Source organism: Amblyraja radiata, chromosome 27, assembly GCF_010909765.2.
Source record: "Amblyraja radiata isolate CabotCenter1 chromosome 27, sAmbRad1.1.pri, whole genome shotgun sequence".
Classification (NCBI taxonomy): domain Eukaryota; kingdom Metazoa; phylum Chordata; class Chondrichthyes; order Rajiformes; family Rajidae; genus Amblyraja; species Amblyraja radiata.
This window is the reverse complement of record NC_045982.1, coordinates 24,533,783-24,547,116: the sequence shown is the minus strand read 5'-3', so window position 1 is coordinate 24,547,116 and position 13,334 is coordinate 24,533,783.

The following is a 13,334-nucleotide window of genomic DNA, read 5'->3' as shown; positions in this document are numbered from 1 at the left end:
AGATTTCTGCAAAATGATTTTTTCTTGAATTCTGAGAGACAGGGCAGGAGTTTCAGAAGTGCATTCTGCAGAACCTTCTCTTCAGCCCGTTTCTAGTTTACAAGGAAGGCAGCATTGTTGAAATTGTTCTGGTAAATTAGCCAGAACTGGTAGAGCAAGTCATGGAACACCTTGGAAGCAGAGATTACTGCATCCCAAGGGTTAACAGGATGCAGATCATTGCATAGAAATTGAGGTTGTTGCTACTCCCCTAGAGGAGAGTAGGTCAGGAAATGAAAGGCAAATTCTGGAATGGTCAGAGAGAGCAGGTATGGACATCATGTGCTAAATGGCCACTATCCATGCAGTATCCTACAGTGCAGATAAATGCACATTGCAAGCACTACCAGTAAAAACCTCAATGACTTTTAGCCACAATGTTGTGCGTTAGGTACAAGGAGAAATTGGACGAACTGGGGTTGTTTTCACTGGAGCATTGAAGGTCAAGTGACAAACTGATAGAAGCACAAAATGACGGGGAGCATAGTTAGGGTAGAATATGTTTACATGGAAATGACAAGTACCAGAGGGCACAGGTTTACAGTGGGACGGAGAAAGTTTAAAGGAGACTAGACCAAGTGCAGACTCCCCCAACGCACCCGTTCCCTACCCATAACCCCCACGGGAGGGGTGGTCCTCCAACTCAAACCGTTCCCGAATGTAAGATTCCAGCCCTCCCCTTCCCTTCCTCAACAGTGATCTATCAACAAAATTGTAATTGCACCTGCCCTGTGTGTTGCAATAGTAATTCGCCCTCCCCCTGCTAGTCTGGCCATTGTGACATCATCAGTTGAAGCTATTCGGTTTGAGATTAAAGGTATTTTGATTTTATTAAACTTTAAAATGGAAGACATTTAAAGACTGCATGGATGAACTACAAAATTTGTTCATCCCAGTTTGGCAAAAGAATAAATCAGGGAAGGTAGTGCATCCGTGGATAACAAGGGAAATCAGGGATAGTATCAAAGCGAAGGATGATGCGTACAAATTAGCCAGAAAAAGCAGCATACCGGAGGACTGGGAGAAATTCAGAGACCAGCAGAGGAGGACAAAGGGCTTAATTAGGAAAGGAAAAATAGATTATGAAAGAAAACTGGCAGGGAACATAAAAACTGACTGCAAAAGTTTTTATAGATATGTGAAAAGAAAGAGATTAGTTAAAACAAATGTAGGTCCCTTGCAGTCAGAAACAGGTGAGTTGATCATGGGGAACAAGGATATGGCGGACCAATTGAATAACTACTTTGGTTCCGTCTTCACTAAGGAAGACATAAATAATCTGCCGGAAATAGCAGGGGACCGCGGGTCAAAGGATTTGGAGGAATTGAGTGAAATCCAGGATAGCCGGGAAGTGGTGTTGGGTAAATTGAATGGATTAAAGGCCGATAAATCCCCAGGGCCAGATAGGCTGCATCCCAGAGTACTTAAGGAAGTAGCTCCAGAAATAGTGGATGCATTAGTAATAATCTTTCAAAACTCTTTAGATTCTGGAGTAGTTCCTGAGGATTGGCGGGTAGCAAACGTAACCCCACTTTTTAAGAAGGGAGGGAGAGAGAAAACGGGGAATTACAGACCAGTTAGTCTAACATCGGTAGTGGGGAAACTGCTAGAGTCAGTTATTAAAGATGGGATAGCAGCACATTTGGAAAGTGGTGAAATCATTGGACAAAGTCAGCATGGATTTACAAAAGGTAAATCATGTCTGACGAATCTTATAGAATTTTTCGAGGATGTAACTAGTAGCGTGAATAGGGGAGAACCAGTGGATGTGGTGTATCTGGACTTCCAGAAGACTTTCGACAAGGTCCCACATAAGAGATTAGTATACAAACTTAAAGCACACGGCATTGGGGGTTCAGAATTGATGTGGATAGAGAACTGGCTGGCAAACAGGAAGCAAAGAGTAGGAGTAAACGGGTCCTTTTCACAATCGCAGGCAGTGACTAGTGGGGTACCGCAAGGCTCAGTGCTGGGACCCCAGCTATTTACAATATATATTAATGATCTGGATGAGGGAATTGAAGGCAATATCTCCAAGTTTGCGGATGACACTAAGCTGGGGGGCAGTGTTAGCTGTGAGGAGGATGCTAGGAGACTGCAAGGTGACTTGGATAGACTGGGTGAGTGGGCAAATGTTTGGCAGATGCAGTATAATGTGGATAAATGTGAGGTTATCCATTTTGGTGGCAAAAACAGGAAAGCAGACTATTATCTAAATGGTGGCCGACTAGGAAAAGGGGAGATGCAGCGAGACCTGGGTGTCATGGTACACCAGTCATTGAAAGTGGGCATGCAGGTGCAGCAGGCAGTGAAGAAAGCGAATGGTATGTTAGCTTTCATAGCAAAAGGATTTGAGTATAGGAGCAGGGAGGTTCTACTGCAGTTGTACAGGGTCTTGGTGAGACCACACCTGGAGTATTGCGTACAGTTTTGGTCTCCAAATCTGAGGAAGGACATTATTGCCATAGAGGGAGTGCAGAGAAGGTTCACCAGACTGATTCCTGGGATGTCAGGACTGTCTTATGAAGAAAGACTGGATAGACTTGGTTTATACTCTCTAGAATTTAGGAGATTGAGAGGGGATCTTATAGAAACTTACAAAATTCTTAAGGGGTTGGACAGGCTAGATGCAGGAAGATTGCTCCCGATGTTGGGGAAGTCCAGGACAAGGGGTCACAGCTTAAGGATAAGGGAGAAATCCTTTAAAACCGAGATGAGAAGAACTTTTTTCACACAGAGAGTGGTGAATCTCTGGAACTCTCTGCCACAGAGGGTAGTCGAGGCCAGTTCATTGGCTATATTTAAGAGGGAGTTAGATGTGGCCCTTGTGGCTAAGGGGATCAGAGGGTATGGAGAGAAGGCAGGTACGGGATACTGAGTTGGATGATCAGCCATGATCATATTGAATGGCGGTGCAGGCTCGAAGGACCGAATGGCCTACTCCTGCACCTAATTTCTATGTTTCTATGTTTCTATGTTTCTAATAAGTAATACGTCAAGAAATAAAGCATAAAATGTTTAGTAAAAGTGATCTCTGCCTCGAGGGGAAAAATGTGAATCATAATACGTAACAATCTTGTGAAAGTTGTCATTTTTAAAGTTTAATCGCAGATAACGTGTCAAATATCCGATGAAATCTTCAGTGAGGCAGGTCTCTGCTAGCTGAGCGATTGTGACATCATCATTTGAAGCTGGTGGTTTTCATTTTAGAGACTTTTGACAATTTTAGAATTTTAATCAGTAAAGAGTCGAGAATAAGTCGAGAAATAAAGCATGAATTGTTCAGATAAGGCGATCCCGGGCTCGACGGGCAAAATGTCAACCGGTATATGTAAAAATGTAATCATTACTGCATAATGTATTGGGGAAGATGTAAAGATAACCACATATACACACACACATATAAACAGTAACAAGATCAGAGTTTTAATAAGTACTAGACCAAGTGCAGACCCGTTGGGTCTGTTCCCCCAACGTGCGGTTGTGGGGGGGGAGGCGGCATGCAGCATCACACACACTAACTGTCCCCCCCACCCCCTCCCCCCCCACCTGCACTCACGCTAATTACACCCCTTGATTATTATTAATTTGCTCCTTTTATCCCATAACCACCCTATCTACTGACGCCTATACCCCAGAGAGAGAGCGAGCGTGCTGAGAGGGGGGTGATGTGAGGGAGAGAGGTGGGGAGCACGGAAGGGGAGGGAGGGAGGGTGGAGGGAAGGGGGTAGGGGTGTGTGGAGGGGAGGGGGTTTAGGGGATGGACGGTGGGGGTGGGGGTGGAGGGGAGGAGGGGGAGAAAAAGAGGGGAGAGAGAGAGAGAGGGGGGAGAGGAGAGGGGGGCAGAGGAGAGGGGGGGGGCAGAGGGGAGGGGGGCAGAGGAGGGTGGGAGAGGAGAGGGGGGAGAGAGGAGAGGGGGAGAGAGGAGAGTGGGAGAGAGGATAGGGGGGAGAGGAGAGAGGAGGGGGGAGAGAGAGGAGAGGGGGGGAGAGGAGAGGGGGGGAGGAGAGAGGAGGGGGGAGAGAGAGGAGAGGGGGGAGGGGAGAGGGGGGAGAGGAGAGGGGGGAGGAGGAGGGGAGGAGGAGAGGGGGAGGGGATGGAGGGGAGGAGGGAGAGAGAGAAAGGGGGAGAAGGGGGGAAGGCGGAAGGAGAGAGGGGGAGGTGAGAGGGGGAGGGGGGGAGGGGAGAGGGGGGCAGAGGAGAGGGGGAAGAGGAGAGAGGAGGGGGAGAGAGAGGAGAGGGGGGGAGAGGAGAGGAGGGAGAGGAAATAGGGAGGAGACGGGGGTAGGAGAGGGGGAGGGGATGGAGGGGAGGAGGGAAGAGAGAGAAAGGGGGAGAGAGGGGAGAAGGCGGAAGGAGAGAGGGAGAGGAGAGAGGGGGAGGGGGGGGAGGGGAGGAGGGAGAGGAGAGGGGGGGGGAGAGAGCGTGCTGAGAGGGGGGTGAGGTGAGGGGAGGGGGAGAGGTGGGGAGCAGGGAGGGTGGAGGGAAGGGGGTAGGGTGTGTGGAGGGGCGGGGGGTTTAGAGGAGGGATGGTGGGGGTGGGGATGGAGGGGAGGAGGGGGAGAAAAAGAGGGTAGAGAGAGAGAGGGGGGAGGAGAGGGGGGTAGAGGAGAGGGGGGGGAGAGAGGAGAGAGAGGGGAGAGAGGAGGAGAGGGTGAGAGAGAGGGTGAGAGGAGAGGAGGGAGATGGAGAGGGGGGAGCGGGAGAGGGGAGGGAGAGGAGAGGGGGGAGAGAGGAGAGGAGGGGGGGGAGAGGAGAGGGAGAGGAGAGGGGGGGAGAGGAGGGAGGGGGGGAAAGAGGAGAGGGGGGAAAGAGGACGAAGGGGGGGTTTACGGAGAGAGGGAGGGGGGAGAGGGGAGGGTGGGTGAGGGGAGAGGAGGTGGGGGAGAGAGAGGGGGAGAGTGAGAGAGGAGGGGGAGAGAGAGGAGAGGGGAGAGAGAGGAGAGGGGGGAGAGGAGAGGGGGAGAGGGAGAGGGGGAGAGGAGGGGGGAAGAGGAGAGGGAGAGGGGGGGAGAGAGGGAGGAGGGAGAGAGGAGGGGGGAGAGAGGAGAGGGGGGAAGGAGGAGACGCGAGGGGCGAGAGCGAGGAGAGGGGGGAGAGGAGAGGGGCGGAGGAGAGGAGAGTGGGCGAGAGAGGGAGTAGGAGGATGAGGGGGACGGGGATGGAGGGAGGAGGGGATGAGAGAGAGAACAGGGTGGAGAGAGGGGAGCTGATTGATAGCGCTGGAAGGACAGAGAGGGGAGGAGAGGAGAGGGGAGGGGGAGAGGGGAGGGGGAGGAGGGGAGGGAGAGGGAGAGGAGAGGATGGAGAGGAGAGGGGGTGAGAGGAGAGACGAGGGGGAGAGGAGGGGAGAGAGGAGAGGGGCGAGGAGATGGGGGAAGAGGAGAGGAGGGAGAGGAGAGGGGTGGGGAGAGAACGTGCTGAGAGGGGGGTGAGGTGAGGGGAGGGGGAGAGGTGGGGAGCAGGGAGGGGGAGGCAGTGTGGAGGGAAGGGGGTAGGGTGTGTGGAGGGGTGGGGGGTTTAGAGGAGGGATGGTGGGGGTGGGGATGGAGGGGGGAGAGGAGAGGGGTGGTGAGGAGAGGGGGGGAGAGGAGAGGGGGAAGAGGAGAGGGGGGAGGGGAGAGGAGGAAGAGGAGAGGGGGGGAGAGGGGGGGGAGAGAGGCGGGAGAGTGTGGAGAGAGGAGAGGGGCGGAGAGGAGAGGGGAGAGAGGAGAGGGGGAGAGGAGAGGGGGGGAGAGGAGGGGGGGGGTGATGAGAAGGGGGGGTGGGAAGAGAGGTGGGGAGAGATGTGGGGATAGAGACGAGGGGAGAGAGTGAGAGATAGAAAGGGAGAGACGGGGTCGGGGGGGGAGAGAGAGTGAGAAAGAGAGAGGGATAGGGAGAGAGGTGGTGAGAGAGAGGAGTGGAGAGAGAAAGAGAGTGCCTTTTTACTTCAACCCAAACCCCCCAAACAACAATTTGCAGGCAGTGCTTTTTTACTTCAAACTAACCATCTTTTCATTTTCAAACCACATTAAGGGTACTCACAGCTGTGTAGGCATTTGTTCAGAGTCATTCAGAGTGACCTCCATCTTGATGAGAGACTGATTGAAGCACACCACTTCCTGGTTTTATAGTCCCACCCCTTCTCTCCAGCAGGGGCAGCAGAGAGAATGGGGAATTTTGTAAAAACATTAATATCTGTCATTTTTCATCGACGGGAAAAATCCTCAGCACACATGCGGCGGATGGGGGCTCTGAGCAAGGTGGCCAAAAATGACGGTGGTAGGTGGCGGCGTTCTCTCGGAAATCGCAGCACAGTGTTAGCTGTGAGGAGGATGCTAGGAGGCTGCAAGGTGACTTGGATAGGCTGGGTGAGTGGGCAAATGCATGGCAGATGCAGTATAATGTGGATAAATGTGTGGTTATCCACTTTGGTGGCAAAAACAGGAAAGTAGATTATTATCTGAATGGTGGCCGATTAGGAAAGGGGGAGATGCAACGAGACCTGGGTGTCATGGTACACCAGTCATTAAAAGTAGGCATGCAGGTGCAGCAGGCAGTGAAGAAGGCGAATGGTATGTTAGCATTCATAGCAAAAGGATTTGAGTATAGGAGCAGGGAGGTTCTACTGCAGTTGTACAGGGTCTTGGTGAGACCACACCTGGAGTATTGCGTACAGTTTTGGTCTCCTAATCTGAGGAAAGACATTCTTGCCATAGAGGGAGTACAGAGAAGGTTCACCAGACTGATTCCTGGGATGTCAGGACTTTCATATGAAGAAAGACTGGATAGACTCGGTTTGTACTCGCTAGAATTTAGAAGATTGAGGGGGGATCTTATAGAAACTTACAAAATTCTTAAGGGGTTGGACAGGCTAGATGCAGGATGTTTGTTCCCGATGTTGGGGAAGTCCAGAACAAGGGGTCACAGTTTAAGGATAAGGGGGAAATCTTTTCGGACTGAGATGAGGAAAACCTTTTACACACAGAGAGTGGTGAATCTCTGGAATTCTCTCCCACAGAAAGTAGTTGAGGCCAGTTCATTGGCTATATTTAAGAGGGAGTTAGATGTGGCCCTTGTGGCTAAAGGGATCAGGGGGTATGGATAGAAGGCAGGTACAGGATACTGAGTTGGATGATCAGCCATGATCATATTGAATGGCGGTGCAGGCTCGAAGGGCACCTATTTTCTATGTTTCTATGTTTCTATGTTTTGTTGTTTATTATTATATGTATGACTGCAGGTCACGAAATTTCGTTCAGACCGAAAGGTCTGAATGACAAATAAAGGAATCTAATCTAATCTAAGCTATTCTAATCTGTAGAAATTCAAGAGAATCCTCTCTGACATACCAAATCTCCCTGATCACCTCAGAAAGTAGAGGCATTGATGGGTTTTCTTTATAATTACATTAGTGTGGACTTAACCCGAAACATCACCCATTCTTTCTCTCCAGAGACGCTGCCTGTCCCGCTGAGTTACTCCAGCTTTTTGCGTCCATCTTGGGTCCAGGAAAGATCTACAGAAATATGCACGCACAGGAACTTGAAGCTTTTGACTCCACCATCGCCCCGTCGACATAGACAGGTTTGTGGATCCTCATCCTTCCTCTTCCAAAGTCCACATTCAGTTCTTTGATCTTACTGACATTGAGCCAGGTTGTTAAGCTGGCACCATTGGTCGGTCAATCGACCTCCCTTCTCCCAAAGAGAGAGAGCTGTCATTGATCTGTGTGTCGACATCAGTCAGCATCAGATAATGAGAGTGAAAGTGTGGAGCGAGCCATGGGAGATGAATGAGTTCAACTCTCCCACCTGATCACGAGCATTTTCCCCGCTACACCCACTCCGACTGGGAACGCATCCCATGGTTGATGCCCTCTCCTGATCTCAGCCTTTCCCTCTACGTTTGGCCCCCAGTCCCACTGAATCACTCCCAGGGTTAATCAGCAAGGATAGTCCAGGAGACCATCCATCTGCTTCATCCCCTGTCTCATGGACTTTGATCAGATCCTCAAATCTCATACTCCTCGGGTGACAGGTGACTGTTAGATACTAGACAATAGACAATATGTGCAGGAGGAGGCCATTCGGCCCTTTGATCCAGCACTGCCATTGAATGCGATCATGGCTGATCATCCCCTATCAGTACCCCACCGACACCAAAGTAACTCTTGCACCATTGGCTTGATATAGGGAGTGAGTCCCCAGGCTGTCCTCCGTGTTGCCGCAGCGTATGAATGAGAAACTTTCATTCATGTACCTTATCAAATTCCATGTAAACAAGATCCACTGCCCAACCCTCATTAATTGCCTTTGACAAAAAAACTATATCAAGACATGACATACTGCCAAGAAAGTCATGCTGACTTTCCCTACTTAGCCTATTCTCATTCAAATGCAAGCAAATCCTATCCCGACCTCTGATATGAGGCTCACTGGCCTAGAATTCCTTGGGTTGTCTCTACTTCTCTTTCTTAAATAAAGGACCAACATTGGCAACTCTTCAGTCCTCCCAGACCTCATCTGTGTCTACACAAGTTGCAAAGATATTTCTCAAGGTCATGACAACTTCTTCTCTTGCCTCTCTTTATAACTTAGGATAGATCCCATCGGGTCCTGAACTTTAATCAACTTTCATCATTAACCTTTAAACATCTCCCACATGTCAGATGTGGACTTACCCAATGACAACTGCTCCCAATGTACTCATTCTACCTCCTGTTTAATCATTTACCTTAATCCAATTTAGTACCTCCTTCCAAGGTGCAGACCCCTGTTCAAAACCATCTTAAAACCTATGAACCAGTCCTCCAAAGATGCTGTCTTTCCCGTTGAGTCACCCCAGTACTTAGTGGGGTTTATTTGTAAACTTTGTTAAAACATATAGAGATGTGACCACTATCCCCCCAAACTGAAACACCAGCACCGGACCAGGCTTGTTTCCCAATATTAGGTCCAATAGTGTCCTTCCTTGAGTTGGACATACTATTTTAGGAAACATTTTGAATACACCTAACACATTCTGCCAGGCCTAAGCCTCTTGCACAAAGTTCAGCATAATCTTGATCAGCTGCCAAAATAGGCTGAGGAATGGCTAATGGAATTTAGAATGAATAAGGGTGTGAGGTTGTGTTCTTAGCAGCTAAACCAGGGCAGGATCTTCACCATGAATGATAGGGCCCTGGAGAGTATTATAAAGCAGTAGGATCTAGGAATGCCAGTGCATAGTTCCCTTAAAGTGGCATCATATGCAGATAGGGTAGAAAAGGCTTTTGGTACATTGGCCTTCAGTCAGGGTATTGAGTATGCAAGTTGGAATGTTATATCTGAGTTGGACAAGGCATTGATGAGGCCATATTTTTGTTTTCTGTTTTGATCACCCTGCTATGGAAGAATGGCATTAGGATGGAAACAATGCACAGAAGTTTCATAAGGATATTGCCAGGACATGAGGGCCTCAGCTATAGGGGAAGTTCGACAGGTTAGGACTTTATTCCCTGAGGCTGAGGGGTGATTTTTAGAATGGTATAAGATCATGAGTGGAATAAGTAAGGTGAATAAACTATCTTTTACTCAGGGTAAGGGAACCAAGAACCAGACAATATGGACCCGAGTAAGGCATTCGACAAGGTTCCGCATGGTAGGCTGCTCTGGAAGGTGAGATCTCATGGGATCCAAGGAGAGATAGCTGAATGGATAGCAAATTGGCTCTATGGAAGGAAGCAGAGGGTGATGGTGGAAGGCTGCTTCTCAGAATGGAGGTCTGTGACTAGTGGTGTGCCACAGGGCTCGGTGCTGGGCCCGTTACTGTTTGTCATCTACATCAATGATTTGGATGAGAACATACAGTGCAAGATTAGCAAGTTTGCCGATGATACAAAAGTTAATGGTTTTGCAGATAGTGAAGATGGTTGTGAACGATTGCAACAGGATCTGGATCGATCGTCCAGATGGGCTGAGGAATGGCTGATGGAATTTAATACAGTGAAGTGTGAGTTGTTGCATTTTGGGATGTCGAACAAGGGCAGGACCTAAACAGTAAATGGTAGTCCACTGGATATTATTGTAGAGCATCGTTTAAGAAACACTTGGACAGGTACATGGATAGGACTGGTTTGGAGGGTTATGGACCCAGTGCAGGCAAGTGGGACTAGGGTAGCTGGGACCGTGTTGGCCGGTGTGGGCGAATTGGGCCGATGGACCTGTTTCCACACTGCATCACTCTATGACTCTATGATATAGGTCAAATGTGAGAGGGAATATTTGAGGAGGTTCCTTTTAAATATTATAAAAGGAACAACATTTTCACTCAGATGGTGGTGGATTAATGGAACAAGATGATAGAAGAAGTTCAGGAAGAGGTTGTGTCTTTACTGTGCTGAGGCCAGGTACCAGGTCTTGGACACCTAATCATACCTGCACTTAACCATTACCCCCGAGTCAAACACGAGGCTGTTTCTGACTTCATCTCCCCTCCATAGCCTCCAACCCGTCATTTACCAGCCCTGCTCTGCTCAATACTTCCCAATATCCATAAACAGGATTGCCCTGGCAGACCCATTGTTTCTGTCAAATCCTGCATCACAGAACTCATCTACAAATACGTTGATTCCATCCTATCCCCCTTGTCCAGTCCCTTCTGACCTACCTCACATGCTCTTCAACTCTAGATAAACCTTCTAGACCCGCGTGGCCTCATCTTCACCATGGAAGTCCAGTCCTTTCACACCTCCATCCCCCACCAGGAAGGTCTCAGAGACCTCCGGTTCTTCCTAGAACAGAGACTCAATCAATTTCCATCTACAAACACTCTTCTTCATCTGATTTAATTTGTCCTCACCCTCAACTTCTTGTTCAACTCCTCTCACTTTCTTCAAATCAGAGGTGTAGCCATGGGCACACACATGGGCCTCTGCTTATTCCTGCCTTTTTGTTGATTACGTTTAACAGTCCTTGTTCCAATCATTCACTGGCACCATCCCCAACTCTTTCTCCGCTACATTGACAAATGCATTGGGACTACTTCTTGCACCCATGCTGAACTTGTTGATTTTAATAACTTTCTCCCTGCCCTCAAATTCACTTGGACTATCTCTGAAACCATTCTCCTCTTTAGACAATAGACAATAGACAATAGGTGCAGGAGCAGGCCATTTGGCCCTTCGAGCCAACACCGCCATTCAATGTGATCATGGCTGATCATCCCCAGTCAGTACCCCTTTCCTGCCTTCTCCCCATATCCCCTGACTGCTCTATTTTTCAGAGCCCTATCTAGCTCTCTCTTGAAAGCATCCAGAAAACCTGCCTCCACCGCCCTCTGAGGCAGAGAATTCCACAGTCTCACCACTCTCTGTGAGAAAAAGTGTTTCCTCGTCTCCGTTCTAAATGGCTTACTCCTTATTCTTAAACTGTGGCCCCTGGTTCTGGACTCCCCCAACATCGGGAACATGTTTCCTGCCACTAGTGTGTCCAAGCCCTTAACAATCTTATATGTTTCAATGAGATTACCTCTCACCCTTCTAAACTACAGAGTGTACAAGCCCAGCTGCAGCATTCTCTCAGCATATGACAGTCCCGCCACCCCGGGAATTAACCTTGTAAACCTACGCTGCACTCCCTCAATAGCAAGAATGTCCTTCCTCAAATTAGGGGACCAAAACTGCACACAATACTCCAGGTGTGGTCTCACTAGGGCTCTGTACAACTGCAGAAGGACCTCTTTGCTCCTATTTTCGATTCCTCTTGTAATAAAGGCCAACATGCCATTCACTTTCTTCACTGCCTGCTGTACCTGCATGCTTACTTTCATAGACTGATGTACAAGGACCCCCAGATCCCGTTGTACTTCCCCTTTTCCCAACTGGACGTCATTTAGATAGTAATCTGCCTTCCTGTTTTTTCTACCAAAGTGGATAACCTCACATTTATCCGCATTAAACTTCATCTGCCATGCATCTGCCCACTCCCCCAACCTGTCCAAGTCACCCTGCATTCTCATAGCATCCTCCTCACAGTTCACACTTCCACCCAGCTTTGTGTCATCTGAAATTTGCTAATGTTACTTTGAATTCCTTCATCCAAATCATTGATGTATTTTGTAAATAGCTGCGGTCCCAGCACCCAGCCTTGTGGTACCCCACTAGTCACTGTCTGCCATTCTGAAAGGAACCCGTTACTCCCTACTCTTTATTTCCTGCCTGCCAACCACTTCTCTATCCATGTCAGCACTCTACCCCCAATACCATGTGCCCTAACATTGCTCACTAATCTCCTATGTGGGACCTTATCAAATGCTTTCTGAAAGTCCAGGTACACTGCACCCACTGGCTCTCCCTTGTCCATTTTCCGAGTTACATCTTCAAAATATTGCAGAAGATTAGTCAAGCATGATTTCCCCTTTGTAAATCCATGCTGACTCGGACAGATCCTGTTACTGCTATCCGAATGTGGGGCTATCTCATCTTTTATAGTTGAGTCCAGCATCTTTCCCACCACCGATGTCAGGCAAACTGGTCTATAATTCCCCGTTTTCTCTATCCCGCCTTGATCTTTCTGTCTCGGGAGACAGACTATCAATTGACATCCACGTTAACCTATTACCTGATAATATGTATTTTACATACCCATACCTTGAGAATGCAAAACAAAGAATTTCACGGTGACTTGTCACAAGTGACAATAAAGTATTAATTCATTCATTCATTGTAGTTGATGCGGGTACTACAATAGCATTTAAAATATTTTTTTACAATAATAATCATTATTCAGAATAATAAAGAATATATACACACCAAGGGCTGTGTAAAAAGTCTTCTCAGCGTCTATACATTAATTTGTTAGTGTTATGTTCGGTTGTGTTCATAAAATATCCTTATATCAAGGACCCTTGTCTCCCATCTGTCCCCCTGGGGTGATATCCCTTCCCTTGGTTAAGGGGTATCAATGACCAGCAATGGAAGGACCTGGACCGTGGTTCTCCGCAAGATGGTTGGCTGCACCAAACTTGAGTGAGTCTCTCCTGCAGTCTGGAATGGGCTAGTTGGCAACATTCCATGACGGACATCATGCTGTACTGGGAGGTCAACAAGTTCAGGGTAGACCAAAGGGCGTCTTTAACCGAGTTGATGACCTTCCAGCAACATTTGATGTCCATCTCCGAATGTGTCACTGGGAACAGCACGTAAAACTGAGTACGGAGCTGTTCGGAATAAACAATGTCAAGGACCCTTTCATCATTATCCAGACTCTCTTCACAAATCCACACTCTGCGAACGGCACTGGTAGTAAGATTCCGATTGTCAGACTCAATCC